At 42.2% G+C, this 23,762-nt stretch overlaps 1 protein-coding gene across 2 annotated transcripts in view; it reads right to left on the bottom strand.

The window, feature by feature from the left end:
* Window positions 1–23,762, bottom strand: part of LOC126365858 (peroxidasin homolog) — a 1,186,130-nt gene that overhangs the window by 869,456 nt on the left and 292,912 nt on the right. The window lies entirely within an intron of this gene.

The raw sequence follows: 23,762 nt of genomic DNA on the forward strand, positions 1-23,762 counted from the left end.
GGCGTGACAGATGATCAGCGTAGGTTAGGAAAAATGTTGCGGGAAGACTATAGGAATAATAAACCAGTGTATCTCTCCGCATAAGAAGAAATTAAGCAAATAATTTTAAGACTGAGAAAGAATAAATATGCAGGACCGGATGGGATTCCTGCGTAAATAATACAGGCACTATGAGACCAATTAGATAGTTACTTACGCGAATTGTACAATGAGTGTCTCTTGCAAGGAAGTGCCCCTGCACCGTGGAATAATGCTCGTCGTGCGGGATTAGCCGAGCGGTTTAAGGCGCTGCAGTCAAGGACTGTGCGGCTGGTCCCGGCGGAGGTTCGAGTCCTCCCTCGGCATGGGTGTGTGTGTTTGTCCTTAGGATAATTTAGGTTAAGTAGTGTGTAACGTTAGGGACTGATGACCTTAGCAGTTAAGTCTCATAAGATTTCACACACATCTGAACATTTTTGAAGAATGTTCAAGTGGTAATAATTAGTAAAGAGCAAGATAAGAATCGAGTGACTACCATATCCTACAGAATAATTTTTCTTTGAACGTTCTCGGCAAGATATTTGAAAAATATAATGAAAAAGATTACAATATCATACATTGATACACGGGATTAGCCCTCACCCCTCACAAGTGCAGGTCTAGAAGAGGCAAGTCAACTGAAGACACAAGTAATAAGGTGATTTCGTGATTCCGCTAGCGGCTGATTCTACGTACGCTCTAGCGATGATGATCGGTACTGCTGGTGCTTTTGATAATCTGTGATGACCGTCTATCTTTGGTCGCCTTAGGAATTTTGAGTGTCTGGAAGCGCTGTACAAGTACCTGAGACATTACTGTTTCTTTAACATGCCCGGGAAAGAAAATAAGGAAACAATAACAAAAGGCTTTCTACATGGATCAGTGTGCGGTACAGAGTTTTGATGTTTTGCTTTGGAGCTCATAGTACAGAAGTTACACGACAGAGGACAGGTAGCATCTGCCTATTACGTGCTGATCGTTGTAAGTGGTGACTCCAGAAGAATTACAGGAGATAAATGTAACGCTGTGTTCCACGAAATCCAGGGTTGGTGTCGAAGTGTTAAATTGTCACCAGCACCACACAAAACAACGTACCTTCTGTTGAATAGGAACATAGTAAGAAACCCGAAAATAAAATAAAAGATGAAACGATTTGGAGAAGCGCAGTAACCTAGATATCAAGGGGTATTTCTGGACGAAAGTTGTAACTTTGCACATCATGTAGAGAAAGCAGGCAGAAAAGGTAAAAACGTGATGACTAAAACTAAAAAAATTGCAAATAGGCGAATTCCACCTTTCTTGATAACAATCTATACTAGTGTCAGTCGTAATATATTTGCGAGCGTTGGGGCTCATAGATTGCACCTAGTGAAGCCTGCCTCGTTAGTGGGAAGAGTTCAATGAGGAGTGCTACTAAAATTAACGGGAACCTAATACAATACCCTTAACGATTCTTTGTTAGTAATTCTAGGAACATACCCACTTGACTTTGACTTGGAAATTAGGAAATGAGGAATCTTTTACTAAATAAAAAAAAGCAATCAACTGGAGGAACGAAGGGTCCCTGGAACTGAGGCCAGTTCGAGAAAGGTAATAAAGCATCATATACAACAACTGTGCAAGATGAATGGAACACTTCAGCACCGGCAGGAGGGCATACGACTTTCGCTCTAACATTAGGATGGTATAAAAAATGAGATTTCTTAACCTGTCAAGAGGTTGATTCGTTACATGACTGGTCATGGCCCGCATGCTACCTATCTATACAAAATCAAAAGACAGGTGAATGATAGCTGCGGCTGCGGCAGTGTGGCACACCAGAACACACATTGTGGGACTCCATGCTCTATGAAGAGGAGGTGGTAATGGGCGTCAGCTGTTAAGGATGTTGGATGCCTCAGGGGCAGTAAGGACAGAGTGGACCTGCCGCATCTTGGGCGATACTGCAGTCAGTGTCCAGGGAGGCCAAGGAAGACTTCAACCATAAGTCATCATGCTGCCTTGCGGGCTAGGCAACAGGAGAGAACATGACTGAGGTCGGCGCCATCCCAATTAAAATAGTTCCCAAGGATCTATATTTAGTTGGTGCAAGGAACCATGGAGGTGTGGACTTTAAGATGTAACAATGATGGGTGGAATTTCTTGCTGTAGTGAACACGCTGCTGACGTACTGCCCGACGCCCTGGAAATCCAGCAGACAGTGGCTGTTGACCAGGGTAGTATGTGGGCAGATGCAGTAGCGTATACAACCATCTACAAGTTAAACCCATCAAAATAAATGAATAAATAAAGTAGTTGGGTAGCTGGTTTGATACTCAAAAACTCAATTATCGAAACGTATAGGGTGCTTCCCGTTGATCTGGAATCATAAAAATGGGAAAAATCGAGAATTCACAGTACAAGTAAAGGAAAAACTACGAAAATTGCTAATCTGTAATTATAACACAAAATATGTTTTGTCTTCTTTTATTCACCTGCCAGTCTCCCCGTCTGTAAAGATCCATTGTCTCTTGAACAGTTTGGGGTGTCAAGTTCAAATTTCTGTCAGATATTAAGGTCTACAGTCCCATGGCGTCGAAAAAATTATAAGCTTCTAAGTCAACGCAATCAAAAAATACATCTTAATGTCACATATTTCGATATTCGAAAACTCACTCATCAAAACCTATAGAGTGCTTCCCGTTGAGCTACAATCATGGAAGAAGCAAGGCTTCACAGTGCAAGTAAAGTAAAAAATCTGAAACTTGTTTAACTGTTGTTATATCACACAAAAGAAATCTCCTTCGCCGTTTGAACATACAGTGCGTTCACCATCTGTCAGAAGCATAAGAGACGAACGTTGCTTCATGTAAATACAAAATTTAAGTTGCAGTCGAGTTTTTGTAAGTAAATAAAAATGTTTCATTAAAACTTCTCTTTCTACACACATAAACTTAAGTCGCCTGCTCCGGCCTAGTCGGAGAAACAACTGTAGAAATTTTTATACTGTCTTCGAATTTCCGGGACCGATGCTTTGCCAGTATCGGTATCAATAACAGGAAAAAATCGTCGAGATTCTCGATTTCCAGGATAGATGAACTATGTACGAGGTGTTTCACAATTCATGTTACACACCTACAGCGGTTGTAGAGGGGAGTTAGTAGATCACGTTTTACTTAGGAATCCGTGTCCGGAAACGTCATCAAACGACGCTCCAGAGCGTCAAAGTTATAGGCACCGGCGCCTGTAAATGTATGTAGATACGACGTGATTCCGTGATGACGTTACATATTTTCTAGTTTGACGTAGAAGGATAAATGTATCAAATTGAGACGAGGGTCCCTATACCGGAAACGAACGAGTCGAAATCTACAGCGCGAAAACTGTTCTGACACTTGTGACCCTGAAATACATGTACTGGTACTGTTGCTGCTAAGGCTGCAGGGGAGGCAACTTTCACAGGCAGTAATATGGATCAAAACAAGAAAATATATCAACCAAACATGGGCCCTAAAAGGCATGCCGTAAGAGTTATAAGCACTTGCTCAGTACAGATGTGTTTCAGAATAGGTGATCAATTACTAATAGGTTCTCAGGTAAGCACTTTGGAGCCCATGTTTACTAGATATTTTTTCCTTATTTTGGTCCATACTACCACCTGCGTAAGAAAGTTGCCCACCCTACAATTTCAGAAACAACAGTACCGGTAGATGTACTTCATGTCACAGTTGTTAGAAAGGTTCTCGCTCGAAACTTTCGACTCGTTCGTTTCCGGTATTGGGAGGGACGCTTACCTCAGACTGATACATCTATCCTTCTCCATCACCTTGTATAAGCATGCATTTACAGGCACCGGCGCCTGTCACTTTGACCCGCTGTTGCGCCTTTGGATGACTTTTCTGGACTTGGGTTGGTACGTAAAACTTAATGTACTATGTCCCTTCTACAATCTCTAGGAGTGTGTAACATGAATTGTGGAACACCATGTATACACAGAATGAAGACTGTATGGAAGCCTGACTACGATGGAGGAGGCAACAGTCGAAAGTTCTACAGCTTTATTCGAAGTGACGCGGCTTGTAAACAGAAAACATTTTATTCAGTAAGTGAACGTGCCCTGTAACGGATCAAAAAATGGTTCAAATGGCTCTGAGCACTATGGGACTTAGCACCTATGGTCATCAGTCCCCTAGAACTTAGAACTACTTAAACCTAACAAACCTAAGGACATCACACAACACCCAGTCATCATGACGCAGAGAAAATCCTTGACCCCGCCGGGAATCGAACCCGGGAACCTGGGCGCGGGTAATGGATCCGTGATCTCACAAGCATAGATGCTAGTATCTGACACCCAGGTCGATAGTAGACAGGAGTCGATTGTCGTGCGCTGCAGGAGGCATTGAAACGAGTGTCGAGTGAGCAGTGGTACTGGATAGTGTTAAGTGAAAAGCTGTACTGTAGAGACGGGCGAGAATGGTGGTCGAGTGAGTTGTAAACGGTAAAATTCACCGGATTATGATAAATGAGCGCGTCCCCCTAATCGTCGTGGGGTGGACCCTCACCGATACCCATTCGCGACTGATATGAAACCAAAAGTGACAAGTGCCGAATTTCGTGTTTCGCGTCAACCGCGTCGGCCAGCAACAACCTTGGATTGCAGTGAGGATTGTTGTGAATGTTAACCATCATCATTGCGTGTGACGAAGTACTTAAAACCATCAACCAATAAAAGGTAAAACCGTAATTAAAAGTGTAAGGCGAAGGTAGCAACTGCCTCATAATTTGTGTGTCAGTAGAAAATACGTATCAATTTGTAAATCGCAAACTTCATGGTCTTTGATAATCATTCCACTATTCAGTCTCAGAATAGCCGCACTCGGTTGAAATACTCCCGAAGCCACAGCAGAAAAAACCGATAGCCTTACATCCATTAAGCACAGGGTCATATAATTACAATAATTAACTGTTTGGTGGCTTCGGTAAATTATACGAAAACCAATAAAGAATTTAAACGGGGCTGTTTCAGCCCTCAGTTGTGAAAGGCACTTACAGCCCAAGTGTCAGAGTGGTTCATAGGAGAGAACCCACTTGTGTCAAGTAATTGTAAGTTTCTTCCTGTTGCGACTGCTAACTCGTGTGAATTACGTCGTGACGAGACAATGTGGTCGAAGTGTTGTAATTAAGAGACGCGGGTCTTTCCGCTGACTGAGGATATACGGTGAGCGTAAATCAACATTGCCGCGGGGCCCACCGTGTGTGCCGCTACGCAGGTGTGCGACGCATGGAGCCGGTCGCACGCGGGCGACTTGCTGGCAGTCTGCAGCGTCGTATTAGCCACCGCCCTATCTGCGGCATCTCCGCCGAGATTTAAGAGGCCGCCTCTAGCCCGCCACGGCCGGTCCAAGGTTTTTGCTCTGCTGCGGCCCACCGGTGCTGTTTTAAAATGGTAAACAGCTCCTCATTACGTCCAGGAAGCTGCGGCCTCTGCTGCAGTCAGAAATAGCCGCAGTTATTGTCTCTCGTGCGCCGAATTTAACCAGCCGAGCAGTGGCCGGGCAGGGGGCGTTTGCAAAGGGAAACGGAAATGCGTTTTTCTATATCTGCTTTGTTCTGCGGTCGCCGAGCGCCCGTGTCTGTGCGGGAACAAATGGAATCGTCCCGTTTTTGCTCTTTTGCTACAGGAAAGATATTAACTCATGTTCAGGTCCTGCGGCTGATACACAAAAAAGAAAAAGAAACACACAAAAAATACGGTGCCCGCGTACGTCGCACCCAGTATCTCATCTACCGCACTGAGAGAGCTCGTTGTGCAACTATTTGCGAGGACGAGGGGAGACTGTATACACATAATTTCAACATTTCTGCATGTAATTTGTGCTTCATTAGCATGGAATGCGTTTAGAGGCATAGACTCTGTAACACATGCTACATCAACAACGTATATCAACTCTTTCGCAACAACTCAACATACTTAAAAACGATTTTTCTCGAGTCAAAGTTTCAGCGAAACATGCTACATGTGAGTTATGAAATTTTTTCATAGAAGAACCTTTCTGACGATTGGTAGGCCTAATCTATTTATAACAACCATTTCACTTTTTTAGGTTATGTAAATTTAAGGTCTCTACGGCTCCTGTTACTGCATGTAATATATGTATTCGAAACAGGTTCCGACGTACTGTAGGAAAATTAACACCTAAATTTACTGGGTGCTTATATCAGCAATGCAGAGTGAATTAGTCTACTTCATGAAGGAAGGATAATTAGGGTTTAATGTTCCGTCAACGAGTAGATTATGAGACAGAACATGAGCTCTATTTATCGAAAAATGGGCAAGGAAGTCATCGATATCACTTTAGAGGAGACTCATTCTAGCATTTGCCTTCAGCGATTAGGGGAAACTACGAAACGCATAATTCTAAATGAGCAGAAGGGCATTTGAACCGTCGTACTACCGTATGCGAATTTTTTCAGTGTCGTATAGTTGTTCCAACTCGGTCGGTTATTTTATGTTTTCTTGTGAGGAAATAAATCAGTACACGGATATCGGAAGTAATGCCTTACCAGTGGTTTTAAAGCAAGTTAGATGTATCTACAAAGAAATATGGATTATGTTTCTATAATGGGTACGAGGTCTTGGTGTCAAAGTAAAAGTTATAATGTAGGCTCAGAAAGCTTTCACAATGTAAAAGCACCAAAACCAACGCGTCTCGAAGCAACCAGCTTTCATCATCAGAACTAACAGCAAATACCTCTTGCCGTGATGCTACCGCTACTCAGTACCGCATATGGTGACCTACTGTTGTCTATTTTACCGAGAGAATGCACATTTCCCGAAGACACTGTTACAAGGTAGCGACCACGAAATTTTAACACTGTTAATTATATTTTTGTCATTATCGTTTTCGTATATTCTTGTATAGTAGATGACGAGGTCTAGCTCATTCGAAGCGCTTCAGTTTTAGTGCTTTTCCCTTTGTGAAAGTTGACTGGGACTACATTTTAACATTTACGTATAGATTACTAAAATTACTTTAAAGAAATGATTTGTAAGAGTTTGATTTCTGTAAATACTTTTCTCGGTGCTGATAACGCAATTAAAAACTTTCTACTGCTATTTTTTGAGTAGTAAACGGAACGAGGTTAATCTACGATGCGCGTTCAGTAAGTAATGCAACACGTTTTTGTCTAAGTCATTTTCGGTTAAGAATGCAGAATTTGTTCCGCGACATGGTGGAATTTCCTATTTTCTCCTCTACAGTTTCATGTAATTCCGGCAGGTGGCTGCGCTAAACACAGCCTTCAAATGACCTCTGTAACGGAGGTTTGCTTCAAGCAGAGAGCTGTGATTGATTTCTTTTGGCAGAAAACAAATGAAGCACAAATATCGCACAGAAATACGCAAACGAACTTCTCCTTCTACATGACCCACACAAATCTTCCCACCCGGTAGGAGCGCACCAAACTTAATTGGGCTGTTCTTCCTCATCCACCCCACACCCCGGATCTTGCACTTTCCGTCTTCGATCTCTTTGACTCAAGGAAGGACGCACCCCGCGCGTAGCAGTATGTGGATGATGGCGTGGTTACCGATACAACAAGACGCTGGCTCTGACGTCGGCCATTACAGTGGTTCCATGTGGGCATAAATGTCCTCCCACATAGGCGGCGTTAGGCTGTCGCATTGAACCGAGATTATGTTGGCCAATAGGATTTTCAACCAAAAGAATAGGGAATAATATGGTGTATTGGTACTCTGAATAAAACCAATCTGCTTCCAGAAAAAAAGTGTTGCATCACTTACTGAACACTCCTTGTACTCGTATAATTTGCTGTTGTCGGCGATGTGATCAAAGATGGAGCAGAAGCACGGATTGCCCACGGACTGAAAAGGAACTATGCCGATATTCACCAGCAAGATTTGTAGAAAACACACTTTAATATGTATAAGGGCACCATATTCGCCTCACACTCAATAATTCGCTTGTATCCAGCTTATTATTCAACCTTTGTAGCTCAATCGGCAGCGCGTTTGGCTGCCACGCCAAGAAACTGGGTTCTCCTCATAGTACTGACAGGAAATTTCCGTTGATGGAAGGACTGGAACGGGCTTCAGTCAGCCTCGCGATCGTAACTGAGGAGCTACCTGAGTGAGAAGTAGCGGCTCTGGCGAGTAGGCAAGCTCCATACCGCATCCAATAACGCTATTGACTGAGGGTGACTAAGTAGTCGGTGGATGCCACGTGGCATGTCTGAGCTACAGCACGATACTTCGCTTTCTCCATATATCCAACCTATTACTTTATGCATCTCATCATTTGGGAGGACAGTCACCAAGGGGCTGCCATTCAGCAACCAGTGCTGTATAAAGGCCGCGTTTAGACTTCAGCAAACATTACGGTGTTACATTTATATTCTGCCTGCGTGCCTTAAGATGCTCACCGTTCATCGAGCCATGTCGCTGTAATGCGGAGGTGAGGACATGAGCAGTTGAAGAGGAGTCGTGGAACTTCGGGGAGGAGTGGTCTTCTGGCAGATGCTTTCTCCACATTAATGGCATTAAACATCGTTCTTCCCTTCCATAAGCAATTCGGACTTCGCTGCCTACCTGCACGAGGGATCCGTGTACTGTACTTTCGATGACAGTCCATTTAATGTTTACCGTGACTTCCAAGTGGTATGCTGTCTCCTTCCTTCTGCAGTTTTGTGACACAAAAAGTCGTATTTATAAGTCAACCAGAGACAATAGAAAAGCTTAGTCATTACTAAATGTGTACGGGAATTGGATACATATCCTAAACTCCTTCACCCTCTTCGCTGTCCATATCCGCCTCCTCCATCACTTTGAGCATCTCCTCTTCACGCCCCGCCGGTCATGGTGGCCGAGCGGTTATAGGCGCTGCAGTGTGGAACCGTGCGACCGCTACGGTAGCAGGTTCGAATCCTGCCTCGGGCATGGGTGTGTGTGATGTCCTTAGGTTAGTTAGGTTTAAGTAGTTCTAAGTTCTAGGGGACTGATGACCTCAGAAGTTAAGTCCCATAGTGCTCAGAGCCATTTGAACCAATCTTGACGCCCCCTCTTCCTGTGCATCACTTCCTCCGCTCTCTCTCTTTTCATCTCGTCATTCTCACCTCTCTATGTCTATTTCCTACCTCCCCCCTCCTAGCTATCCCCTTATCCCTCCCTCTGACCTTGAGCCTTGTTTACTTCTATTGTAAACGAATCCTTGATTATGAACTGAAGTCGTTACAAATGAATAGGTAAATCATTTGGTATCATTGATATTTCCAGCCCCTGGAACTATCAGAGTAGTAGCTTTAATGACTGTATAACGCATAGTTTTAATCTGTGAATGATTAGGATCACAAAGATTCAAGCGATTCAGATCCTGTGGTACTATTCTGATCAGGTAAGTCATAATTGCATGTTTCTTATTTTCTGTAACACCGACAGCGAGGATGAAAACAAAACAGCAGATTGTATTTTTTGCTCGAAAATTTATAAGCGGAAACAATGTATACAGGAGGAATAGTTTGTCTAATGATTTATATGCCCTTGTATCACTGAAGCTAACTATGAGGAATAAATCGAGACCACACATTTTCACAGCACAGTACAGAGTTTTCTTTCTCGCACTCGGTTTGAAAAAGCCTATATAGCCTACGACCCTCTGAATCTTTATTAGAGGAAAGTGTAAAAAGGTAAAGTGAATTGATCAAGTACTTTTCTGGATGTTATTCGCAACAACGTTTGCGCGTTGTTTGTTACATACATAGTTATATATTATATATATACTAAAATATATAGCCTGCATCCGTGCGAAACTTCGTTAGAGGATCACATAAAAAAATTAATGAAATCGGTCAAGCACTTTTCGCGCTTTTTGGTAACAACGTTAACCAACGACTTAACCTTATACAGGGTGGTCAGAAACAGTCTGAACAGTCCCTAAAGGGGTCACAGGGTAGGCTGTGCCAAGAAATAGTTGTTGAGAAAAAAAATTCTATACGTTTCGTCGTTTCGGTAATTCGCACTAAACTTAGCCAATCAGGTCGTTGTGCGCGCAAAATCAAGTGGCCCGCCACAAACCATGTTGCCAAAGGTCTTTATCGTTTGATTTCCTTAAACTAAACAAGAGAGCGATACTAAAATTGGACATGGGACGGTAGTAAGGATCGAACCCGAGCAAAAGGTCGAGCAGTCTCGTGGGCTATCGACTGCGCTATGCGAATAGCTGCCACTGTCTGTGTCTTGCGGGCCTTTTGAACATCCACCCTCAACGGCCTGATTGGCCAAGTTCACTGTTAATTAACTCGGAAACGGCGCAACGTAACGAATGTTTTTCTCGAGAATTATTTCTCAGCACAAGCTACCCTGCAACACCCTTTACAAGCTTTTCAGACTCTTTCAAATCACCCTGTAGAGTGGTATAGGTAACAGGGAACTCACTGATGCCTTTTAGCACTGAGAACATAGTTTAAATTCTCCTAGCAGATCCTTGTTCTGTTCATCAAAGTTAGGACGTAGCTGACGGTAAACGGTGCCTTCAAATGGAATCGAACGTTTCTCGTACGGTGGAAGGTCAGTCTAGAAGATCTGTGCGAATATGTGAACAGCTACTCCACGCTTGGTGAGTCCGGTTTGTCACTGCCAATCCCTCCTGCGTTCACCACTCTCTAAACATTTGTTAGGTCTTTGGTAGATTATTGCTTTGGTTGATGGTCTGTAATGATCACGCCCTGTGCACCCTCGCACTCAAAATATAAAAATAGAGCATACTGTCGTACGCTGGAAGAAAATGAATGTCTTAGAATCTTCGACAGTCACCTATATTTCGACAGGTAGAAAGACAGTCATTTTCCAGTCACAAATGCAACGCGAGAGGGCTGTGCAAAGACGTTTGAGACCGAGGTATGCAAGGCATGTTTCAAAAGAAAACATACGTCATACACACACACACACACACACACACACACACAGACACACACACACACACACACACAAACACGCCCCCCCTCCCCCTCCCCCCCCCCCCACACACACACACACATCGTAAACATCAGCGTTGCTGCACAACCAAACATGACCAACGTCAGAAATTATCGTTAGTGAATATTAAATTTCTTCCTCTATTCTTTGGCCTGGAAGGGAAAAGGTTTCCAAGCGGTATTTAAGCAAAAATGGTTGTCTCTACTTATAACATCACTTCCTAATTTAATCGCAAGTGTACACTAAACAACACTATCCCAGTATGTGGAAATGCGCGTCAGAATCTCACAAACACTATCTGGAAGCTGTTACTTTCATAAAATATCCAGTGGTATGCAAACGGAGCGATCTGAAGCGGAACGACCACTAATCGCAGGAAACGCATATGCCAGACTGAGAGCCATTGTAAGAATCCTCAAGAAACGTTGTCCTTCAAAAGAGTAAATAGGTTACGAAACCCTCATTCTGATCAGTACTTGAATATTGTTCGTACAAGACGGGATTGACGGAAATAGAGAAGATCCAAAGAAGAGCAGCGCGTTTTGTTACAGGGTCATGTAATCAGCACGAAAGAGTCACGGAGATGCTCAGCCAATTCCAGTGGCAGACGTTGCAAGAGAGGCGTTTTGCATCACGGCGTGGTTTACTATCAAAGTACATAGAGGTTACAAGCCTAGAAGAGTCAATAAACGTATACTTCCTCTTATGTACATCTCGTGAAATGACCATGTAGATAAAATCAGAGAGATTTATGACTTGACGGTAGACTTGACCGTAATCGTACTTTCGAAGAGCCATTCGCTACTGGAATAGGAAAGGGGATGCGACACTGGCACATAAAGTACCCTCCGTCACATTCGCAAAGTGGCTTCCAGAGCATAGATGCAGATGTTGATACATTCTATAGGCAATGTTTTGTAATGGTAGATCTGCTGGGCTGTAGCAAGCACGTGTGACGCTTTTGCTCAATACACACCGGTCCCTCACGATTCTGATGGTCCGACCATTGTACGACATGCTGCAACTACATAGGGTAAAGTAGACAACATCATGCTTTACAGACCCTAAAAGGGTAATCGAGGAACACACTTCACAACGCGTTCCCGCAGAATGCGACAAATTTCGTTGGAGATACTCTGTGCGTAAGGTAGAAATGCCTTGGTCTTCGGTGTCATCATCCGTTTCACGGTTGGTCGATAGCGCAATACGCATCTGATTTGTCTTTCTATATGACCATCCTGGCGAACGTTTACATCGAGGTGGGCTAACTCAGCTGATAAACTTTCAGTTTCTGAGGCGACATTGGCCCTATGAATCGAAGTACGGAGCAGTCCTTCATGCTGAGCACGATCGTGACAACTACCAACCTCAAGATACGAGGCGTGAGTCGGTTTCTTATAGAAGTACCTTCAAATTTCACTAATAACCAGCCAGCCATCCTTCTCGACCTGCATGGTGAAGCGACGGTCAGTTTGGTTATTAGGAAAGGTAAAGACACCACAGAGGCTATTCTGAACTTGCTGTTGTTAATGGAAGCAAGGCTAAATAAAAAAAAAATCAAGACACGATGATAGTATTCGTCGACTTGGAAGAAGCGTTCGACAGTGTAAAATGGTGCAAGGTGCTTGAAATTCTGAGTAAAATAGGGGTAAGCTGTAGGGTGAGACGGGTAACACACGATACGTACAAGAGCGAAGAGGGAATAACATGAGAGTGCGGATTAAAAAGGGTTTATGGCAGGGATGTCGTGTTTCTCCCCTACTTTTCTCTTGAAGAGGCAATGAAAGAAATAAAAGAAAAGTTCAGGAGTGGAATTAAAATTCGTTGTGAAAGGACATGAATGATATGATTCACTGATGACATAGCATGAAAGTGAAGAAGTATTACATAATATGCTTAAAGCAATGAACAGTCTGATGAATACAGAATATGGATTGAGAGTAAATCTAAAAAAGACGAAAGTAACGAGAAGTAACAGAAATGAGGACAGTGAGAAACTAAACATCAGGATTGATGGTCACGAAGTAGATGAAGTTAAGGAATTCTGCTACCTATGCAGCAAAATAACCAATGACGGATGGAGCAAGGAAGACATAGAAAGCACACTAGCACTGCTATAAAGGGCATTCCTGGGCAAGAGACGTCCACTAGTATGAAATGTAGGCCTTAATTTGAGGAATAAATTTCTGAGAATGTACGTTTGGAGTACAGCATTGTATCGCAGTGAAATATGGAGTGTGGGAAAACCGGAACAGAAGAGAGTGGAAGTATTTGAGATGTGCTGCTACAGACGGACTGAAAATTAGGTGGACTGATAAGGTAAGGAATGAGGAGTTTCTGCGCAGAATAGGAGTGGAAAGGTGTATGTGGAAAACACTCACAAGGAGGAGGCAGAGGATGATAGGACATCTGTTAAGATATCAGAAAATGACTTCCATGGTGCTAGAGGGAAGTTTAGATGGCAAAAACTGTAGAGGAAGACAGAGATTGGAATACATCCAGCAAATAATTAACTACTTAGGTTGCGAGCGCTACTCTGTGATGAAAAGCTTGGCACAGGAGAAGAGTTGTAAGTAGGCTGTTTAGGTTTTCTTATTGGTAACGCCACGTAGCGCTCTGTATGAAAATCACTGGCTGTGCTGTGTGCAGTCTGTGGCTGGTTTGCATTGTTGTCTGCCATTGTAGTGTTGGGCAGCGGCAGCTGGATGTGAACAGCGCGTAGCGTTGCGCAGTTGGAGGTGAGCCGCCGGTAGTGGTGGACGTGGGGAGAGAGATGGCGGAGTTTTGAAATTTGTAAGAATTGATGTCATGAACTGATATACATATATAATGACTATTAAGGTAAATATATTGTTTGTTCTCTATTAAAATCTTTCATTTGCTGACTCTGCTTATCAGTAAGTAGTTAGTGCCTTCAGTAGTTTGAATCTTTTATTTAGCTGGCAGTAGTGGCGCTCGCTGTATTGCAGTACCTTGAGTAACGAAGATTTTTATGAGGTAAGTGATTTGTGAAACGTATAGGTTAATGTTAGGGCCATTCTATTGTAGGGATTTTTGAAAGTCAGATTGCGTTGCGCTAAAAACTATTGTGTGTCAGTTTAGGCACAGTCGTGTACAATTTTTCAAAGGTGACATTTCAGAGTTCGTGGCGGGCCGCATCAAACCAGTCAAAAGACTGACGATATATATAAAAAAAGTGAAGTGAATGTTCGGGTGGATTTAATTCAGATTTTCAGCATTCCTGTAAATTATTTGAGCACTTTGTACTTCGGGAGAAACACATGTTTCACCAGCTAATATGTTGAAATCTCTGAAAATTCAGTGGGCATGAGCTTATATACCACATCCATATGAAGCTGGTCGGTATCGGTTCACCGTAGTCTTACTCTTTCTTGTACGGAATAAGCCAGCCAGTATCTCTGAAGTGCCTTTGGAAGCTCTCCTGGCACGCACGGCTTCCCCTGCGGAGAATCCTACCTCAGGTGATGAGTCACAGCAGATAGATGGCGTGGATGAGGGCCAATGCTCCTCAAAGCATGAGAGCCTCCTGTCTTCAGCGCACTAGCCATGGAGCTGCTGCTGCTACTACCGATGCCAATGCTGCTGCTGCCGTCGTTCAAGTTGGCCAGGCACGCGTGAAATGAGTTTCCAATGAAAGAACCAAATCACGCGGAAGCTCTTCCATGCGTCCTCGCCTCGGCAGCATACCGGCGCAACGCACCGCGAAACGATACCGACGACACACACACACACACACACACACACACACGCCCGCTATCATGTGCCCTAGGTGTTGTTACTATGTGTTTCCGCAGCTTAGGCAGTGGACGGTCATAAACATCAATAAAACTTTCTCGGTGTTCAGACCGCTTCGACTCGGAATTAAAACTCGAGTTTTCGAGGATTGCCACCGTCTTCTTCGCCAGTAGGTGACTGTCTGCCGACAGCAAAGCCTGCTTTCTTTACAGTGGCATTAAAGCCTGTGATTGATCGGGTGACGTCACTTGGATTTATAGCTTCTTTTGACGACGACGTCACCTGAATACTGGGACTCTCAAGTGCAAATGCAGGAAATAGGTGGCGCGACGGTATGTGCACCATCCCCCACCGAGCCTTAGCATCACGTCTCTCAACTTGACTGTATTTCTTTGAAGACACTCCGCCTCTAGTTGTCGTTTCCAGATATCTTCCAGATTATAACTTGAGTCTCTGTTACAGTTGTTACTGCTCCTGCTTCTTTTATTACGGAGTCCCAGTAGGTCGATGTGTGGGAGAGAACCTTGATTTTCTTATAGTTGATCTTGTGCCCATAAGAAAGGCTTGTCGCTGATTTCTCTTGATTTCTGTACTTGATGTGCCGTCTGTGTCTAGAGTAGCCCTTGGCCCGACATACGTAATTTTTTCCCGTGGAGATAACAGGCCCTTTCAAATCCAGACTGTCTTTCACAGGACATAGAAAATCCTAAATTCTCCACAGAGGTCGTACAACTGATTGATAATGTGCGTAAAATGCACCCAATTTTGCTCGAGGTCGCTCTGAAAACGGGAAGATTACTGTCGGTTTTTTAGTCTTCCGCGTGCGCTTGCAACTTAATTTAACCACAATTGCAGCTCTTATTTGATGTACTTAATTTCTGCTTTTTCCCAACAAATTCTTTAGGTGTTGCAGTTCAGATCCCAGGTGATCACCGTCTGAAACCGTGGACGTTCTGTATGAGAAAGTGTTCAGGACAGAATGGTCTTAACATTCTTTTGTTTAGCACTTCCATCACATACAAACCAACTCCGACAGATCCCAAGACGCTTGAACTTGCAACTTGAAAGAAGGGACACGAGATCCGAAAGTCGTGGCGTCGTCAGGTTGAGGGAGGTTGCTGCATGATGTGACCTACTGGAAACCAAATTGTCTACGCCAAGTGACAATATTTTTACCCTGTAGCATTACTGCCTCACAACTGAGGATACGTTACACTATTGAGGACGCTATTTTCGATCTATAGGACCATTAAGCTTGGCGATCTTGACGTTACTAAGCAGGCTATGTAATGAGAAAGTTACGGAAAAATTGGTTTCCGTGACACTTGATATGGCCCATAAAAAGGTTATAAAATGAAACAAAATTGGTAATAAAAACAGGATACAAAAGCGGCAAGAACTGCGTTGTAACTAACAGGAGAGGTAAACAAGGTTGCAGTCTCTCCCCAATTTTAATCAATCTACATATAAACGACATGATTAAGAAGCAGAATGAGGCAACAAAAACAACGAAGGGAAAACCTAGGTAAGGACCATTACATAAAAATATTATTATATACTGACGACTATATATCCACATCAGAAGAAGAACTGCAAAGATATATTTATATATCACACCAAACTAACCAAAATAATTTAGAAACAAGTATACAAAAGACAAAATAATGGAATTTAAAAAAAACAGAGACAGAAAACAAACTAATCGATAAAGTAGGCCATTTTAACTACTTGGACTCCGAAATTTCTTTTGATTGTGGTACAGATATAAAGATAAGGCAAGACAATTTGAAGGTGTCTGTGGAACAGTAAAATGAACGTTCAACAAGAAGACAATTAAAATACGCAAGTGAAAATCTATAAAACATTAGCTGTTCCATTGCTACCTTTTCCATTGCTACTTTACGGATAGAACACAAGGAAGACATAAATCGAATGGTGACGTCAGAGAGGAAATTAAGCATATCAGTTAAGGAATGGAACTAGACTATAGATTACTAAACGAAAATGTTAGAAATGACGTTAAAATATTTGGAGCAACTGAGAAAAAGACATGTAAAAGCAAAATGGACGGAACATGCAAACAGAATACAACAAGGCAAATATCCTTAAAAGTTCTGAAATATATACCCAAATGGTATGGGACGTAGATCGGACTAGGAAACGATGGACCTAAGAAGCTGATGCCGGAACAGGTTCCTCGAAGCTAATCCCTGAAGGTAAATGACGATATGTTTCAGCCTAGCGATTTTGTCTCGTCGTTATTAAGAAGACAAGTTTTACGTTTTTCGTTTAAACAGGCACTCATTATAAGGTTTTCATTTAATTCTATGGCTCAAACTTTGGTGTAGACGTTATAGGTACATTTGAAAATCTCTGTCAAGGAGAGGGTGCCTAAATATACTCTATTCTCCTAGAGTAGCTTGAGTTTATGTTCTTATCTAACATCCTTACTCCACGAACCATCGCGGAAACGTTCCGATTTTAGCCAAGGACAGTGGCACAATGTTCTGTGATAAGGAATCTTTCGCCAACGTCTCTCTTTCCGTGGTCAACAGAATTCTGAAGATGAAATTATTCCTGTTGTGCTTCTAGCTGACTAACTCTGAGGTCACTGTAGCCTTGTAAGTACGCAGAGGCCGTTGTAGTTCAAAATTCCTGACAAGTACGCTACTGGAATCGCATCGAACAGAGTGTATTGTACCACGCTGTGGTACTCATAGTTGCTTAGCACCTAATATGTACCCGTAGACCGAAATGCTCATATCTCTGTGTTACCACAAACTGATGAGATGTAAGGCAGAAATCTGCGACTGCGTAATATTACGGCATAGAAACGGATAGATTATTGGTTAGAATTTAGCAGTAGCCACAACACCACGGAGTCATCTCCAATGTAAGAATCAGCTACTTCTTCAACTACTCAATGTTTGCGATGTCCTATCACTTGAACTATGTATCGCACCATCACGTAATTTCACAGGAGTGTGTTGTTGTATAATTGGATACTGTTTGAAGATTTTGTTGCGGTTGGATATGGTAGTAAGTAAGTAATAAATTAATGCGTCAAGTGTGACGTATGAGCACTCAAACTATAGTAAGCTATAATCCATGTTCTGTTCATTTGTTTTCAGGGGTGTGAGAGACAAAAAATTTTCGGAAAGGTTCGAAATTATCTGTAAGGTTTGTTGGATGTCGCTTAGTGGTCTCACTCTCAAATATTGGATGAACATATTCTGGGTAATTTGTGCGCCGTGAGTTACACTACCTCAAACACGTACAGAATTTGTAAATGCAATACTCGACTTATCGTGTTAAACGTTTTACGTAGAATTATATCTCGTAAGGGAGGACGTTCACGGAAAACAAACACTAGTTAAAAGACACACCAAATCCACAATGTTGAAGATATGGCAATGAAATTGTGTACCACGCTTTTTATGAAATTAACACATTTACTCTGATTAGGCCTTTTTATGAAATTTAAAAATTTCGTTTTCAGAAAGTAATGCATGTACCTTTGTCTTAGAAACTTTTGAAGAGATTATACAAAATTTCCTCTGTTTACCCTCTCTGCATATAGAAAGCTTCTGTCACGCGTTTTTTTTAATATACCGAATAGGAGCATTTCAATAATATCTCAATTATAAATCTATAACTATTATATAAAATTCGTGCAGTATTCCAAGCCCTTTGCCCCACATCCCAGATTGCTCTCAGAATTTTTAATTTACTCTTTACACAACATGTACTGGGTTTGTAGAAGTAAGTGTACAAAATTTCATAATTGTAGCCTTCGCAGAATCTTAGAAAAGGTACATGAACTTTAAAAAACATGATTTTCAGGAAATGCAACTTGCAGATCAATATAACTTTTTTCTTGAGTCAGCTTTTCGGAAGACCTAAGATTTGCAATAAGGGTTACCTTCCCTTCAAGGCTTCTCTTCTGGTTTTTGTTCCTGTCTTTTTTTCCTTTACGAGGTGGTCCTCAACTGACTTTTCAGCTGCGGAGAGGCGCTGGTAATCTATTTTTCTCAATATGTCTTGAGTGAAATTTCCCATTATAATGCCCATTCTCTCTAATGTCTTCAACATCCCCACGTTGCCAGCATTGAATAAAGAAAATGTGGCAAAACATGAACAGCTCTTTCGTAAACAAAGCAGATGGTTTGTTATTGTTTCTGAGATACGAAACAGGGTTACAGATGATCTGTAAAACCAAAGAGAATGTATCACAACCTTCTGGATGTATCCCTTTGCTAGTATACTTGAAAATAATCCACAGTGTCGTTGTTCACCGAGTTACTATTGAAATGTTGTTTCAAAAAGTGGGCGTGGCAGAAAAGTCGCGTCACACACATAATTATTTTTCACGCACTTCGGATGCGAGCTTATCACTGAAACTTTGAGAACGTATTTTCCATGAGTTCTACTAATAACAATAAATTAAAAAATGACGTTTCCGGTCAATTTCATGAATGTCGTCCCTTAATGAGTAGATCATTACAGCAGCTTAAGCGTTTAATTTCAGTCAATACCTATATGAAATAGTGAAAATAATATTTTTCTTGGCTCTGAAAGGCGTTAGGCAGACAATCTGCAACTCACGCAGCGCGCCTTTCACCGCGTTAGCCGTTTAGAAATATGGATACTAATAGCGACGACACTTCATTGTTTGGGATGTTATTGTTAAATGCCTGTTCAAATTGCTAGGTGACATTACCAAACTGTTATTTACACTGATCCATGTAACGCGTGGATCATGGAAACATGGAAAAAGTGATTAGTCGTGCGGTGTACGCAGCAAAGCTTGCGAGTAAACTCTACGTTGGTCTCAAACGGCGGCTGCTACTGTGGCAGGCAGCGCCATTCCCGTACATGCCATCAGCTAAGAGAGGAGCACTCCTCATTTACTAAGTCAAATAGAACGAGATGGGTACCCGTGACGTAGAGACTGATTACCAAAGCAGCAGCTGTTTCTTGGGAGCTCCAGAGTCTGCACTGATGTGTGGATCGCTTAAGCTGTCGCTTCACGGGACGAGGAAACGTGCGTGTGCGAGGAGTTGGAGGCGCCACAGTATGCAATTCCACATTCCACTACACTGCGAAACGTGAAATTAATGCTGTGGCATGCCAGATTTTTGCCTACTGGAAAGGAACGCAGCTAATGAGAAGCATCATCGTCTGTACGTCAGAAGTAGAACTTAAAATCCGCCCTGTTTTACTGCGTTAAGTGTCATATTGGATGGCTTTTCTTTATCAAAATGGTTCAAATGGCTCTGAGCACTATGAGACTTAACTGCTAAGGTCATCGGTCCCCTAGAACTTAGAACCACTTAAACCTAACTAACCTAAGGACATCACACGCATCCATGCCCGAGGCAGGATTCGAACCTGCGACCGTAGCGGTCGCGCGGTTCCAGACTGTAGCGCCTAGAACCGCTCGGCCACCACGGCCGGCGGGTTTTCTTTATCACAGAGTACGTGATTTGAATATTAGCTGTTTCAAAGCATCAGGAAATTGAGGAATTCTCGGAAACGCGTCGTTTTAACTACGATTTGTTATAATAAAAAGACAGAGAATCACATATCGGTACGCAAAGGTTTGCTGTAGTTCATGTCTTTTGTGTTATAACTTGTTCGCTATGAAAGAATGGCGTTTCAGCGCTACGGCACAACAATGACATATGAGTTGCGTGTCCTTTTGGTAAAATTTGCATATTAAATGCCAGTATGACATTTGTACATACATTCTTTAGATAGTGCATTAGCTCCCTTCACGAAGGCGTCGCTGTCATGTAGAAATCGTAGCGTAATTGATAGCATCTTTATCTGTGAAGAGAGAGGTGGCATGTTTTTGTCCGCATCTCTTACAAAGTTTTTTTTTCATCGTTTGTTTTCTAAAGGGTTCTTTATCTTTCTCGTTAATTTAATAGAAGTAAAATCAGCAGAAGTCGATTTTATTTATTATAAACAAAGTATTTGCCGAAATTTTTGTCGCACAACCCAACGAGTGGTATGTTTCCCCAGTGCCCAGATATCTTAACGTGATTGCCAGCCTATGTCAGAAACCAAACGAAAGATACTCACTGGAGGTCTTTACCATTTTGAAAGTTTGTTGCAAAATATTTGTACCTAACTCTTGGTTTCCTGGACAGCCTCGTGTTTATTTTTTGCGATAAATATCTTTTTCAATGATAGTGTGCAACTCTGAAAAAATAATTCCTGTTCCATTCAGATGAGATAATGAAGGGAATCTCGATCTCGAATACTACGAGGGCGTCCCGAAAAGTTATGCTTTCATAGTTTTTTATTCTATTGTCAGTATCTTTTGAAGTATGTATTACATGACATGCATATTTCTTGGTCGACTTTCTCGCTCCAGTGACGCAAGATGCAACCATCCGCCGTTAGAGGGCTTCGAATTGTAGCGTGTAACATAGTGGAGTGCAACTTAACTACGTCGGTGCGTGAAAAACTGAAAGCACGAAATAGAAGAATACGTCCACGTGTGGACTTCGGCATGAGAGTGCCAGACCACACATGTGCGCAGCGACATCTGCAAAAATCCCATGCCTTAGCTTCGCTGTCATCGACCATACTGTCTCGACTTGACCTCATTCGATTTTCATCTGTTTTTAAAACTTAAAGAACACCTTAGAGAGCTTCACTTTCATAATGACAAAGCGGTGCAAATCGGCAACAAGTCAAACATTCTATAGTGAGCGTATCAACAAACAGGTCTCTCGTTGGGAGAAATGTGTTGGTCGCCACGCTGTCTATGTTGAGAAATAAGTATACAGACATGAAGAAGTACGAGTGCCATTCGGAAATTAAGATCCCATTGGCCGCGAAATGGACGTCACTGTGAAAATCAAAAATGTTTTACGTTCAGCAGTTAGCTGCACTTTCCACATGCTTCTCTACATAGTCGCCACTCCGATTTAACACATTTGTCGTAGCTTTGTACAAACCTTGTTGTTGTTGTTGTGGTCTTCAGTCCTGAGACTGGTTTGATGCAGCTCTCCATGCTACTCTATCCTGTGCAAGCGTCTTCATCTCCCAGTACCTACTGCAACCTACATCCTTCTGAATCAGCTTAGTGTATTCATCTCTTGGTCTCCCTCTACGATTTTTACCCTCCACGCTGCCCTCCAATGCTAAATTTGTGATCCCTTGATGCCTCAAAACATGTCCTACCAACCGATCCCTTTTTTTGTCAAGTTGTGCCACAAACTCCTCTTCTCCCCAATTCTATTCAATACCTCCTCATTAGTTATGTGATGTACCCATCTAATCTTCAGCATTCTTCTGTAGCACCACATTTCGAAAGCTTCTATTCTCTTCTTGTCCAAACTATTTATCATCCATGTTTCACTTCCATACATGTCTACACTCCATACAAATACTTTCAGAAACCACTTCCTGTCACTTAAATCTATACTCGATGTTAACAAATTTCTCTTCTTCAGAAACGCTTTCCTTGCCATTGCCAGTCTACATTTTATATCTTCTCTACTTCGACCATCATCAGTTATCTTACTCTCTAAATAGCAAAACTCCTTTACTACTTTAAGTGTCTCATTTCCTAACCTAATTCCCTCAGCGTCATCCGATTTAATTTGTCTACATTCCATTATCCTCGTTTTGCTTTTGTTGATGTTCATCTTATATTCTCCTTTCAAGACACTATCCATTCCGTTCAACAGCTCTTCCAAGTCCTATGCTGTCTCTGACAGAATTACAATGTCATCGGCGAACCTCAAAGTTTTTATTTCTTCTCCATGAATTTTAATACCTACTCCGAATTTTTCTTTTTTTTCCTTTACTGCTTGCTCAATATACAGATTGAATAACATCGGGGAGAGGCTACAACCCTGTCTCACTCCCTTCCCAACCACTGCTTCCCTTTCATGCCCCTCGACTCTTATAACTGCCATCTGGTTACTGTTCAAATTGTAAATAGCCTTACGCTCCCTGTATTTTACCCCATCCACCTTCAGAATTTGAAAGAGAGTATTCCAGTTAACATTGTCAAAAGCTTTCTCTAAGTCTACAAATGCTAGAAACGTAGGTTTGCCTTTTCTTAATCTTTCTTCTAAGATAAGTCGTAAGGTTAGTATTGCCTCACGTGTTCCAACATTTCTGCGGAATCCAAACTGATCTACCCCGAGGTCCGCTTCTACCAGTTTTTCCATTCGTCTGTAAAGAATTCGCTTTAGTATTTTGCAGCTGTGACTTATTAAACTGATAGTTCGGTAATTTTCACATCTGTCAACACCTGCTTTCTTCAACAAACTTTGTAATACCATCATTATAGAAGGAAGCCGCCTGTACTTCGAACCAATTCTCTACGCTGGTGTACAGCTCGTTATCTGTGCCCAAATGTTTTCTTCAAAGCCAGTGCTTCATGTGAACAGAGACGAAACTCAGGGCGAGCCGATTTCGGGCTGTATTGTGCGTCATCAAACACGTCCCATCGAAAAATCTGCAGAGACGTCTTCATTGGCCCTGCAGGATGCGACCGAGAAATATCATGAAGAAGGAAACGCGTGACAGTTGTGTAATGAGGGCTGCATGACATCAGGTGAAATCTCTCGCCAGACTCTTATAACTGGCGGAAGGCACTATTTTTCTAGACATCTTTATATGCTCACTATGCGCTCATAACTGAAAAGTCCGAGGTGACGCGATCGACGAGGGTAATTAGAGACACTGCCCAACACATGTATGGAATATTTCATTGGGTTTGCACTGTGGTTTCCATTTCGCACCTAATGGGATCTTACTTTCCGAATACCTGTCGTAAGACGTTGATATAAATTGTTTTAATTAAGAAGCTAATTCAGAGGCCATACTTTTCAGCACGGCCTCAAATGCGATGAAGTACATTACTGCAGATAGACATTAGTTCATGCAACACTGAGAATATCGATATTACCCACAAACTGACATTTAAATCTATAATTTAACTGCAATTTAAAACCGAAAATGGGATGAAGGTTGAAAAGAGTTAACG

Source organism: Schistocerca gregaria, chromosome 4 (genome assembly GCF_023897955.1).
Source record: "Schistocerca gregaria isolate iqSchGreg1 chromosome 4, iqSchGreg1.2, whole genome shotgun sequence".
Classification (NCBI taxonomy): domain Eukaryota; kingdom Metazoa; phylum Arthropoda; class Insecta; order Orthoptera; family Acrididae; genus Schistocerca; species Schistocerca gregaria.